The sequence below is a fragment of the Medicago sativa genome, chromosome 4 (assembly GCF_051527215.1).
Source record: "Medicago sativa cultivar Bolivia chromosome 4, Bolivia_mono, whole genome shotgun sequence".
NCBI classification, from domain to species: Eukaryota; Viridiplantae; Streptophyta; class Magnoliopsida; order Fabales; family Fabaceae; genus Medicago; species Medicago sativa.
Genome location: NC_140752.1, coordinates 40,626,744 through 40,642,363, shown reverse-complemented (window position 1 = coordinate 40,642,363; position 15,620 = coordinate 40,626,744).

Sequence of the window (15,620 nt, the reverse complement as noted above, 5' to 3'; positions counted from 1 at the left end):
CAAGTTATCTACGGTTGTGGTCAACAAGGTGTGACCTTTCGTCTTCCAGGATGATAACTCGATTTAAACATTATTTTAGTCAAGTTACTTGTTCATTGATTATATGTTCATCCTACTTTGACTTATACACAAGTATAATTATCTATAGTAAGACTTAGCTTACAAACCAAGCTATCGACGATTTTGTCAACAAGGTGTGACCTTTCGTCTTCCAGGATGAAAACTATATTTAAACATTATTTTAGTCTAGTTAATTGTTCATTGGTTATATATTCATCCTTCTTTTTACATATACTACATTATTCTAATTAACTATAGTAAGACTTAGGTTACAAACCAAGCTATCTACGGTTGTGGTCAACAAGGTGTGACCTTTCGTCCTCTAGGATGATAACTCGATTTAAACATTATTTTAGTCAAGTTACTTGTTCATTGGTTATATATTCATCCTACTTTGACTTATACACTAGTTTAATTTTCTATAGTCAGACTTAGCTTACAAACCAAGCAATCGACGGTTTTGTCAACAAGGTGTGACCTTTCGTCTCCCAGGATGAAAACTATATTTAAACATTATTTTAGTCAAGTTAATTGTTCATTGGTTATATATTCATCCTACTTTTTACATATACTACATTATTCTAATTAACTATAGTAAGACTTAGGTTACAAACCAAACTATCTACGGTTGTGGTCAACAAGGTGTGACCTTTCGTCTTCCAGGATGATAACTCGATTTAAACATTATTTTAGTCAAGTTACTTGTTCATTGATTATATATTCATCCTACTTTGACTTATACACTAGTTTAATTTTCTATAGTAAGACATAGCTTACAAACCAAACTATCTACGGTTTTGTCAACAAGGTGTGACCTTTCGTCTTCCAAGATGAAAACTATATTTAAACATTATTTTAGTCAAGTTACTTGTTCATTGGTTGTATATTCATCATACTTTTTACATATACTAAAATATTCTAATTAACTATAGTAAGACTTAGGTTACAAACCAAACTATCTACGGTTGTGGTCAACAAGGTGTGACCTTTCGTCTTCCAGGATGATAACTCGATTTAAACATTATTTTAGTCAAGTTACTTGTTCATTGATTATATATTCATCCTACTTTGACTTATACACTAGTTTAATTTTCTATAGTAAGACTTAGCTTACAAACCAAGCAATCGACGGTTTTGTCAACAAGGTGTGACCTTTCGTCTTCCAGGATGAAAACTATATTTAAACATTATTTTAGTCAAGTTAATTGTTCATTGGTTATATATTCATCCTACTTTTTACATATACTACATTATTCTAATTAACTATAGTAAGACTTAGGTTACAAACCAAACTATCTACGGTTGTGGTCAACAAGGTGTGACCTTTCGTCTTCCAGGATGATAACTCGATTTAAACATTATTTTAGTCAAGTTACTTGTTCATTGATTATATATTCATCCTACTTTGACTTATACACTAGTTTAATTTTCTATAGTAAGACATAACTTACAAACCAAACTATCTACGGTTTTGTCAACAAGGTGTGACCTTTCGTCTTCCAAGATGAAAACTATATTTAAACATTATTTTAGTCAAGTTACTTGTTCATTGGTTATATATTCATGCTACTTTGACTTATACATTAGTCTAATTAACTATAGTAAGACTTAGGTCACAAACCAAGTTATCTACGGTTGTGGTCAACAAGGTGTGACCTTTCGTCTTCCAGGATGATAACTCGATTTAAACATTATTTTAGTCAAGTTACTGGTTCATTGATTATATGTTCATCCTACTTTGACTTATACACAAGTTTAATTATCTATAGTAAGACTTAGCTTACAAACCAAGCTATCGACGATTTTGTCAACAAGGTGTGACCTTTCGTCTTCCAGGATGAAAACTATATTTAAACATTATTTTAGTCTAGTTAATTGTTCATTGGTTATATATTCATCCTTCTTTTTACATATACTACATTATTCTAATTAACTATAGTAAGACTTAGGTTACAAACCAAGCTATCTACGGTTGTGGTCAACAAGGTGTGACCTTTCGTCCTCCAGGATGATAACTCGATTTAAACATTATTTTAGTCAAGTTACTTGTTCATTGGTTATATATTCATCCTTGACTTATACACTAGTTTAATTTTCTATAGTCAGACTTAGCTTACAAACCAAGCAATCGACGGTTTTGTCAACAAGGTGTGACCTTTCGTCTTCCAGGATGAAAACTATATTTAAACATTATTTTAGTCAAGTTAATTGTTCATTGGTTATATATTCATCCTACTTTTTACATATACTACATTATTCTAATTAACTATAGTAAGCTTAGGTTACAAACCAAGCTATCTACGGTTGTGGTCAACAAGGTGTGACCTTTCGTCCTCCAGGATGATAACTCGATTTAAACATTATTTTAGTCAAGTTTCTTGTTCATTGGTTATATATTCATCCTACTTTGACTTATACAATAGTTTAATTTTCTATAGTAAGACTTAGCTTACAAACCAAGCAATCGACGGTTTTGTCAACAAGGTGTGACCTTTCGTCTTCCAGGATGAAAACTATATTTAAACATTATTTTAGTCAAGTTAATTGTTCATTGGTTATATATTCATCCTACTTTTTACATATACTACATTATTCTAATTAACTATAGTAAGACTTAGGTTACAAACCAAACTATCTACGGTTGTGGTCAACAAGGTGTGACCTTTCGTCTTCCAGGATGATAACTCGATTTAAACATTATTTTAGTCAAGTTACTTGTTCATTGATTATATATTCATCCTACTTTGACTTATACACTAGTTTAATTTTCTATAGTAAGACATAGCTTACAAACCAAACTATCTACGGTTTTGTCAACAAGGTGTGACCTTTCGTCTTCCAAGATGAAAACTATATTTAAACATTATTTTAGTCAAGTTACTTGTTCATTGGTTATATATTCATGCTACTTTGACTTATACATTAGTCTAATTAACTATAGTAAGACTTAGGTCACAAACCAAGTTATCTACGGTTGTGGTCAACAAGGTGTGACCTTTCGTCTTCCAGGATGATAACTCGATTTAAACATTATTTTAGTCAAGTTACTTGTTCATTGATTATATGTTCATCCTACTTTGACTTATACACAAGTTTAATTATCTATAGTAAGACTTAGCTTACAAACCAAGCTATCGACGATTTTGTCAACAAGGTGTGACCTTTCGTCTTCCAGGATGAAAACTATATTTAAACATTATTTTAGTCTAGTTAATTGTTCATTGGTTATATATTCATCCTTCTTTTTACATATACTACATTATTCTAATTAACTATAGTAAGACTTAGGTTACAAACCAAGCTATCTACGGTTGTGGTCAACAAGGTGTGACCTTTCGTCCTCCAGGATGATAACTCGATTTAAACATTATTTTAGTCAAGTTACTTGTTCATTGGTTATATATTCATCCTACTTTGACTTATACACTAGTTTAATTTTCTATAGTCAGACTTAGCTTACAAACCAAGCAATCGACGGTTTTGTCAACAAGGTGTGACCTTTCGTCTCCCAGGATGAAAACTATATTTAAACATTATTTTAGTCAAGTTAATTGTTCATTGGTTATATATTCATCCTACTTTTTACATATACTACATTATTCTAATTAACTATGGTAAGACTTAGGTTACAAACCAAACTATCTACGGTTGTGGTCAACAAGGTGTGACCTTTCGTCTTCCAGGATGATAACTCGATTTAAACATTATTTTAGTCAAGTTACTTGTTCATTGATTATATATTCATCCTACTTTGACTTATACACTAGTTTAATTTTCTATAGTAAGACATAGCTTACAAACCAAACTATCTACGGTTTTGTCAACAAGGTGTGACCTTTCGTCTTCCAAGATGAAAACTATATTTAAACATTATTTTAGTCAAGTTACTTGTTCATTGGTTGTATATTCATCATACTTTTTACATATACTAAAATATTCTAATTAACTATAGTAAGACTTAGGTTACAAACCAAACTATCTACGGTCGTGGTCAACAAGGTGTGACCTTTCGTCTTCCAGGATGATAACTCGATTTAAACATTATTTTAGTCAAGTTACTTGTTCATTGATTATATATTCATCCTACTTTGACTTATACACTAGTTTAATTTTCTATAGTAAGACTTAGCTTACAAACCAAGCAATCGACGGTTTTGTCAACAAGGTGTGACCTTTCGTCTTCCAGGATGAAAACTATATTTAAACATTATTTTAGTCAAGTTAATTGTTCATTGGTTATATATTCATCCTACTTTTTACATATACTACATTATTCTAATTAACTATAGTAAGACTTAGGTTACAAACCAAACTATCTACGGTTGTGGTCAACAAGGTGTGACCTTTCGTCTTCCAGGATGATAACTCGATTTAAACATTATTTTAGTCAAGTTACTTGTTCATTGATTATATATTCATCCTACTTTGACTTATACATTAGTTTAATTTTCTATAGTAAGACATAGCTTACAAACCAAACTATCTACGGTTTTGTCAACAAGGTGTGACCTTTCGTCTTCCAAGATGAAAACTATATTTAAACATTATTTTAGTCAAGTTACTTGTTCATTGGTTATATATTCATGCTACTTTGACTTATACATTAGTCTAATTAACTATAGTAAGACTTAGGTCACAAACCAAGTTATCTACGGTTGTGGTCAACAAGGTGTGACCTTTCGTCTTCCAGGATGATAACTCGATTTAAACATTATTTTAGTCAAGTTACTTGTTCATTGATTATATGTTCATCCTACTTTGACTTATACACAAGTTTAATTATCTATAGTAAGACTTAGCTTACAAACCAAGCTATCGACGATTTTGTCAACAAGGTGTGACCTTTCGTCTTCCAGGATGAAAACTATATTTAAACATTATTTTAGTCTAGTTAATTGTTCATTGGTTATATATTCATCCTTCTTTTTACATATACTACATTATTCTAATTAACTATAGTAAGACTTAGGTTACAAACCAAGCTATCTACGGTTGTGGTCAACAAGGTGTGACCTTTCGTCCTCCAGGATGATAACTCGATTTAAACATTATTTTAGTCAAGTTACTTGTCCATTGGTTATATATTCATCCTACTTTGACTTATACACTAGTTTAATTTTCTATAGTCAGACTTAGCTTACAAACCAAGCAATCGACGGTTTTGTCAACAAGGTGTGACCTTTCGTCTCCCAGGATGAAAACTATATTTAAACATTATTTTAGTCAAGTTAATTGTTCATTGGTTATATATTCATCCTACTTTTTACATATACTACATTATTCTAATTAACTATAGTAAGACTTAGGTTACAAACCAAACTATCTACGGTTGTGGTCAACAAGGTGTGACCTTTCGTCTTCCAGGATGATAACTCGATTTAAACATTATTTTAGTCAAGTTACTTGTTCATTGATTATATATTCATCCTACTTTGACTTATACACTAGTTTAATTTTCTATAGTAAGACATAGCTTACAAACCAAACTATCTACTGTTTTGTCAACAAGGTGTGACCTTTCGTCTTCCAAGATGAAAACTATATTTAAACATTATTTTAGTCAAGTTACTTGTTCATTGGTTGTATATTCATCATACTTTTTACATATACTAAAATATTCTAATTAACTATAGTAAGACTTAGGTTACAAACCAAACTATCTACGGTTGTGGTCAACAAGGTGTGACCTTTCGTCTTCCAGGATGATAACTCGATTTAAACATTATTTTAGTCAAGTTACTTGTTCATTGATTATATATTCATCCTACTTTGACTTATACACTAGTTTAATTTTCTATAGTAAGACTTAGCTTACAAACCAAGCAATCGACGGTTTTGTCAACAAGGTGTGACCTTTCGTCTTCCAGGATGAAAACTATATTTAAACATTATTTTAGTCAAGTTAATTGTTCATTGGTTATATATTCATCCTACTTTTTACATATACTACATTATTCTAATTAACTATAGTAAGACTTAGGTTACAAACCAAACTATCTACGGTTGTGGTCAACAAGGTGTGACCTTTCGTCTTCCAGGATGATAACTCGATTTAAACATTATTTTAGTCAAGTTACTTGTTCATTGATTATATATTCATCCTACTTTGACTTATACACTAGTTTAATTTTCTATAGTAAGACATAGCTTACAAACCAAACTATCTACGGTTTTGTCAACAAGGTGTGACCTTTCGTCTTCCAAGATGAAAACTATATTTAAACATTATTTTAGTCAAGTTACTTGTTCATTGGTTATATATTCATGCTACTTTGACTTATACATTAGTCTAATTAACTATAGTAAGACTTAGGTCACAAACCAAGTTATCTACGGTTGTGGTCAACAAGGTGTGACCTTTCGTCTTCCAGGATGATAACTCGATTTAAACATTATTTTAGTCAAGTTACTTGTTCATTGATTATATGTTCATCCTACTTTGACTTATACACAAGTTTAATTATCTATAGTAAGACTTAGCTTACAAACCTAGCTATCGACGATTTTGTCAACAAGGTGTGACCTTTCGTCTTCCAGGATGAAAACTATATTTAAACATTATTTTAGTCTAGTTAATTGTTCATTGGTTATATATTCATCCTTCTTTTTACATATACTACATTATTCTAATTAACTATAGTAAGACTTAGGTTACAAACCAAGCTATCTACGGTTGTGGTCAACAAGGTGTGACCTTTCGTCCTCCAGGATGATAACTCGATTTAAACATTATTTTAGTCAAGTTACTTGTCCATTGGTTATATATTCATCCTACTTTGACTTATACACTAGTTTAATTTTCTATAGTCAGACTTAGCTTACAAACCAAGCAATCGACGGTTTTGTCAACAAGGTGTGACCTTTCGTCTCCCAGGATGAAAACTATATTTAAACATTATTTTAGTCAAGTTAATTGTTCATTGGTTATATATTCATCCTACTTTTTACATATACTACATTATTCTAATTAACTATAGTAAGACTTAGGTTACAAACCAAACTATCTACGGTTGTGGTCAACAAGGTGTGACCTTTCGTCTTCCAGGATGATAACTCGATTTAAACATTATTTTAGTCAAGTTACTTGTTCATTGATTATATATTCATCCTACTTTGACTTATACACTAGTTTAATTTTCTATAGTAAGACATAGCTTACAAACCAAACTATCTACGGTTTTGTCAACAAGGTGTGACCTTTCGTCTTCCAAGATGAAAACTATATTTAAACATTATTTTAGTCAAGTTACTTGTTCATTGGTTGTATATTCATCATACTTTTTACATATACTAAAATATTCTAATTAACTATAGTAAGACTTAGGTTACAAACCAAACTATCTACGGTTGTGGTCAACAAGGTGTGACCTTTCGTCTTCCAGGATGATAACTCGATTTAAACATTATTTTAGTCAAGTTACTTGTTCATTGATTATATATTCATCCTACTTTGACTTATACACTAGTTTAATTTTCTATAGTAAGACTTAGCTTACAAACCAAGCAATCGACGGTTTTGTCAACAAGGTGTGACCTTTCGTCTTCCAGGATGAAAACTATATTTAAACATTATTTTAGTCAAGTTAATTGTTCATTGGTTATATATTCATCCTACTTTTTACATATACTACATTATTCTAATTAACTATAGTAAGACTTAGGTTACAAACCAAACTATCTACGGTTGTGGTCAACAAGGTGTGACCTTTCGTCTTCCAGGATGATAACTCGATTTAAACATTATTTTAGTCAAGTTACTTGTTCATTGATTATATATTCATCCTACTTTGACTTATACACTAGTTTAATTTTCTATAGTAAGACATAACTTACAAACCAAACTATCTACGGTTTTGTCAACAAGGTGTGACCTTTCGTCTTCCAAGATGAAAACTATATTTAAACATTATTTTAGTCAAGTTACTTGTTCATTGGTTATATATTCATGCTACTTTGACTTATACATTAGTCTAATTAACTATAGTAAGACTTAGGTCACAAACCAAGTTATCTACGGTTGTGGTCAACAAGGTGTGACCTTTCGTCTTCCAGGATGATAACTCGATTTAAACATTATTTTAGTCAAGTTACTTGTTCATTGATTATATGTTCATCCTACTTTGACTTATACACAAGTTTAATTATCTATAGTAAGACTTAGCTTACAAACCAAGCTATCGACGATTTTGTCAACAAGGTGTGACCTTTCGTCTTCCAGGATGATAACTCGATTTAAACATTATTTTAGTCAAGTTACTTGTTCATTGATTATATGTTCATCCTACTTTGACTTATACACAAGTTTAATTATCTATAGTAAGACTTAGCTTACAAACCAAGCTATCGACGATTTTGTCAACAAGGTGTGACCTTTCGTCTTCCAGGATGAAAACTATATTTAAACATTATTTTAGTCTAGTTAATTGTTCATTGGTTATATATTCATCCTTCTTTTTACATATACTACATTATTCTAATTAACTATAGTAAGACTTAGGTTACAAACCAAGCTATCTACGGTTGTGGTCAACAAGGTGTGACCTTTCGTCCTCCAGGATGATAACTCGATTTAAACATTATTTTAGTCAAGTTACTTGTCCATTGGTTATATATTCATCCTACTTTGACTTATACACTAGTTTAATTTTCTATAGTCAGACTTAGCTTACAAACCAAGCAATCGACGGTTTTGTCAACAAGGTGTGACCTTTCGTCTCCCAGGATGAAAACTATATTTAAACATTATTTTAGTCAAGTTAATTGTTCATTGGTTATATATTCATCCTACTTTTTACATATACTACATTATTCTAATTAACTATAGTAAGACTTAGGTTACAAACCAAACTATCTACGGTTGTGGTCAACAAGGTGTGACCTTTCGTCTTCCAGGATGATAACTCGATTTAAACATTATTTTAGTCAAGTTACTTGTTCATTGATTATATATTCATCCTACTTTGACTTATACACTAGTTTAATTTTCTATAGTAAGACATAGCTTACAAACCAAACTATCTACTGTTTTGTCAACAAGGTGTGACCTTTCGTCTTCCAAGATGAAAACTATATTTAAACATTATTTTAGTCAAGTTACTTGTTCATTGGTTGTATATTCATCATACTTTTTACATATACTAAAATATTCTAATTAACTATAGTAAGACTTAGGTTACAAACCAAACTATCTACGGTTGTGGTCAACAAGGTGTGACCTTTCGTCTTCCAGGATGATAACTCGATTTAAACATTATTTTAGTCAAGTTACTTGTTCATTGATTATATATTCATCCTACTTTGACTTATACACTAGTTTAATTTTCTATAGTAAGACTTAGCTTACAAACCAAGCAATCGACGGTTTTGTCAACAAGGTGTGACCTTTCGTCTTCCAGGATGAAAACTATATTTAAACATTATTTTAGTCAAGTTAATTGTTCATTGGTTATATATTCATCCTACTTTTTACATATACTACATTATTCTAATTAACTATAGTAAGACTTAGGTTACAAACCAAACTATCTACGGTTGTGGTCAACAAGGTGTGACCTTTCGTCTTCCAGGATGATAACTCGATTTAAACATTATTTTAGTCAAGTTACTTGTTCATTGATTATATATTCATCCTACTTTGACTTATACACTAGTTTAATTTTCTATAGTAAGACATAGCTTACAAACCAAACTATCTACGGTTTTGTCAACAAGGTGTGACCTTTCGTCTTCCAAGATGAAAACTATATTTAAACATTATTTTAGTCAAGTTACTTGTTCATTGGTTATATATTCATGCTACTTTGACTTATACATTAGTCTAATTAACTATAGTAAGACTTAGGTCACAAACCAAGTTATCTACGGTTGTGGTCAACAAGGTGTGACCTTTCGTCTTCCAGGATGATAACTCGATTTAAACATTATTTTAGTCAAGTTACTTGTTCATTGATTATATGTTCATCCTACTTTGACTTATACACAAGTTTAATTATCTATAGTAAGACTTAGCTTACAAACCAAGCTATCGACGATTTTATCAACAAGGTGTGACCTTTCGTCTTCCAGGATGAAAACTATATTTAAACAATATTTTAGTCAAGTTAATTGTTCATTGGTTATATATTCATCCTTCTTTTTACATATACTACATTATTCTAATTAACTATAGTAAGACTTAGGTTACAAACCAAGCTATCTACGGTTGTGGTCAACAAGGTGTGACCTTTCGTCCTCCAGGATGATAAGTCGATTTAAACATTATTTTAGTCAAGTTACTTGTTCATTGGTTATATATTCATCCTACTTTGACTTATACACTAGTTTAATTTTTTATAGTCAGACTTAGCTTACAAACCAAGCAATCGACGGTTTTGTCAACAAGGTGTGACCTTTCGTCTTCCAGGATGAAAACTATATTTAAACATTATTTTAGTCAAGTTAATTGTTCATTGGTTATATATTCATCCTACTTTTTACATATACTACATTATTCTAATTAACTATAGTAAGACTTAGGTTACAAACCAAACTATCTACGGTTGTGGTCAACAAGGTGTGACATTTCGTCTTCCAGGATGATAACTCGATTTAAACATTATTTTAGTCAAGTTACTTGTTCATTGATTATATATTCATCCTACTTTGACTTATACACTAGTTTAATTTTCTATAGTAAGACATAGCTTACAAACCAAACTATCTACGGTTTTGTCAACAAGGTGTGACCTTTCGTCTTCCAAGATGAAAACTATATTTAAACATTATTTTAGTCAAGTTACTTGTTCATTGGTTATATATTCATGCTACTTTGACTTATACATTAGTCTAATTAACTATAGTAAGACTTTGGTCACAAACCAAGTTATCTACGGTTGTGGTCAACAAGGTGTGACCTTTCGTCTTCCAGGATGAAAACTATATTTAAACATTATTTTAGTCAAGTTAATTGTTCATTGGTTATATATTCATCCTACTTTTTACATATACTACATTATTCTAATTAACTATAGTAAGACTAAGGTTACAAACCAAGCTATCTACGGTTGTGGTCAACAAGGTGTGACCTTTCGTCCTCCAGGATGATAACTCGATTTAAACATTATTTTAGTCAAGTTTCTTGTTCATTGGTTATATATTCATCCTACTTTGACTTATACACTAGCTTAATTTTCTATAGTAAGACTTAGCTTACAAACCAAGCAATCGACGGTTTTGTCAACAAGGTGTGACCTTTCGTCTTCCAGGATGAAAACTATATTTAAACATTATTTTAGTCAAGTTAATTGTTCATTGGTTATATATTCATCCTACTTTTTACATATACTACATTATTCTAATTAACTATAGTAAGACTTAGGTTACAAACCAAACTATCTACGGTTGTGGTCAACAAGGTGTGACATTTCGTCTTCCAGGATGATAACTCGATTTAAACATTATTTTAGTCAAGTTACTTGTTCATTGATTATATATTCATCCTACTTTGACTTATACACTAGTTTAATTTTCTATAGTAAGACATAGCTTACAAACCAAACTATCTACGGTTTTGTCAACAAGGTGTGACCTTTCGTCTTCCAAGATGAAAACTATATTTAAACATTATTTTAGTCAAGTTACTTGTTCATTGGTTATATATTCATGCTACTTTGACTTATACATTAGTCTAATTAACTATAGTAAGACTTTGGTCACAAACCAAGTTATCTACGGTTGTGGTCAACAAGGTGTGACCTTTCGTCTTCCAGGATGATAACTCGATTTAAACATTATTTTAGTCAAGTTACTTGTTCATTGATTATATGTTCATCCTACTTTGACTTATACACAAGTTTAATTATCTATAGTAAGACTTAGCTTACAAACCAAGCTATCGACGATTTTGTCAACAAGGTGTGACCTTTCGTCTTCCAGGATGAAAACTATATTTAAACATTATTTTAGTCAAGTTAATTGTTCATTGGTTATATATTCATCCTTCTTTTTACATATACTACATTATTCTAATTAACTATAGTAAGACTTAGGTTACAAACCAAGCTATCTACGATTGTGGTCAACAAGGTGTGACCTTTCATCCTCCAGGATGATAACTCGATTTAAACATTATTTTAGTCAAGTTACTTGTTCATTGGTTATATATTCATCCTTGACTTATACACTAGTTTAATTTTCTATAGTCAGACTTAGCTTACAAACCAAGCAATCGACGGTTTTGTCAACAAGGTGTGACCTTTCGTCTTCCAGGATGAAAACTATATTTAAACATTATTTTAGTCAAGTTAATTGTTCATTGGTTATATATTCATCCTACTTTTTACATATACTACATTATTCTAATTAACTATAGTAAGACTTAGGTTACAAACCAAGCTATCTACGGTTGTGGTCAACAAGGTGTGACCTTTCGTCCTCCAGGATGATAACTCGATTTAAACATTGTTTTAGTCAAGTTTCTTGTTCATTGGTTATATATTCATCCTACTTTGACTTATACACTAGTTTAATTTTCTATAGTCAGACTTAGCTTACAAACCAAGCAATCGACGGTTTTGTCAACAAGGTGTGACCTTTCGTCTTCCAGGATGAAAACTATATTTAAACATTATTTTAGTCAAGTTAATTGTTCATTGGTTATATATTCATCCTACTTTTTACATATACTACATTATTCTAATTAACTATAGTAAGACTTAGGTTACAAACTAAACTGTCTACGGTTGTGGTCAACAAGGTGTGACCTTTCGTCTTCCAGGATGATAACTCGATTTAAACATTATTTTAGTCAAGTTACTTGTTCATTGATTATATATTCATCCTACTTTGACTTATACACTAGTTTAATTTTCTATAGTAAGACATAGCTTACAAACCAAACTATCTACGGTTTTGTCAACAAGGTGTGACCTTTCGTCTTCCAAGATGAAAACTATATTTAAACATTATTTTAGTCAAGTTACTTGTTCATTGGTTGTATATTCATCATACTTTTTAGATATACTAAAATATTCTAATTAACTATAGTAAGACTTAGGTTACAAACCACGCTATTTACGGTTGTGGTCAACAAGGTGTGACCTTTCGTCTTTCAGGATGATAATTCGATTTAAACATTATTTTAGTCAAGTTACTTGTTCATTGATTATATATTGATCCTACTTTGACATATACACTAGTTTAATTTTCTATAGTAAGACTTAGCTTACAAACCAAGCTATCGACGATTTTGTCAACAAGGTGTGACCTTTCGTCTTCCAGGATGAAAACTATATTTAAACATTATTTTAGTCAAGTTAATTGTTCATTGGTTATATATTCATCCTTCTTTTTACATATACTACATTATTCTAATTAACTATAGTAAGACTTAGGTTACAAACCAAGCTATCGACGATTTTGTCAACAAGGTGTGACCTTTCGTCTTCCAGGATGAAAACTATATTTAAACATTATTTTAGTCAAGTTAATTGTTCATTGGTTATATATTCATCCTTCTTTTTACATATACTACATTATTCTAATTAACTATAGGTAGACTTAGGTTACAAACGAAGCTATCTACGGTTGTGGTCAACAAGGTGTGACCTTTCGTCTTCCAGGATGATAACTCGATTTAAACATTATTTTAGTCAAGTTACTTGTTCATTGGTTATATATTCATCCTACTTTGACTTATACTTTGGTTAAATTATATATAGTAAGACTTAGCTTACAAACCAAGCTATCTACGGTTTTGTCAACAAGGAGTGACCTTTCGTCTTCCAGGATGAACACTATATTTCAACATTATTTTAGTCAAGTTACTTGTTCATTGGTTATATATTCATCCTACTTTTTACGTATACATTATTCTAATTAACTATATTAAGAATTAGGTTACAAACCAAGCTATCTACGGTGATGGTCAACAAGGTGTGACCTTTCGTCTTCCAGGATGATAACTCGATTTAAACATTATTTTAGTCAAGTTACTTGTTCATTGGTTATATATTCATCCAACTTTGACTTATACACTAGTCTAATTATCTATAGTAAGACTTAGCTTACAAACCAAGCTATCTACGGTTTTGTCAACAGGGTGTGACCATTCATTTTCCAGGATGAAAACTATATTTAAACATTATTTTAGTCAAGTTACTTGTTCATTGGTCATATATTCATCCTACTTTGACTTATACACAAGTTTAATTATCTATAGTAAGACTTAGCTTACAAACCAAGCTATCTACGGTTTTGTCAAAAAGGTGTGACATTTTGTCTTCCAAGATGAAAACTATATTTAAACATTATTTTAGTCAAGTTACTTGTTCATTGGTTGTATATTCATCCTACTTTTTACATATACTAAATTATTCTAATTAACTATAGTAAGACTTAGGTTCCAAACCAAGCTATTTACGGTTGTGGTCAACAAGGTGTGACCTTTCATCTTCTAGGATGATAACTCGATTTAAACATTATTTTAGTCAAGTTACTTGTTCATTGATTATATATTCATCCTACTTTGACTTATACACTAGTTTAATTTTCTATAGTAAGACATAGCTTACAAACCAAACTATCTACGATTTTGTCAACAAGGTGTGACCTTTCGTCTTCCAAGATGAACACTATATTTAAACATGATTTTAGTCAAGTTACTTGTTCATTGGTTATATATTCATGCTACTTTGACTTATACATTAGTCTAATTAACTATAGTAAGACTTAGGCCACAAACCAAGTTATCTACGGTTGTGGTCAACAAGGTGTGACCTTTCGTCTTCCAGGATGATAACTCGATTTAAACATTATTTTAGTCAAGTTACTTGTTCATTGGTTATATATTCATCCTACTTTGACTTATACTTTGGTTAAATTATATATAGTAAGACTTAGCTTACAAACCAAGCTATCTACGGTTTTGTCAACAAGGAGTGACCTTTCGTCTTCCAGGATGAACACTATATTTCAACATTATTTTAGTCAAGTTACTTGTTCATTGGTTATATATTCATCCTACTTTTTACGTATACATTATTCTAATTAACTATATTAAGAATTAGGTTACAAACCAAGCTATCTACGGTGATGGTCAACAAGGTGTGACCTTTCGTCTTCCAGGATGATAACTCGATTTAAACATTATTTTAGTCAAGTTACTTGTTCATTGGTTATATATTCATCCAACTTTGACTTATACACTAGTCTAATTATCTATAGTAAGACTTAGCTTACAAACCAAGCTATCTACGGTTTTGTCAACAGGGTGTGACCATTCATTTTCCAGGATGAAAACTATATTTAAACATTATTTTAATCAAGTTACTTGTTCATTGGTCATATATTCATCCTACTTTGACTTATACACAAGTTTAATTATCTATAGTAAGACTTAGCTTACAAACCAAGCTATCTACGGTTTTGTCAAAAAGGTGTGACATTTTGTCTTCCAAGATGAAAACTATATTTAAACATTATTTTAGTCAAGTTACTTGTTCATTGGTTGTATATTCATCCTACTTTTTACATATACTAAATTATTCTAATTAACTATAGTAAGACTTAGGTTCCAAACCAAG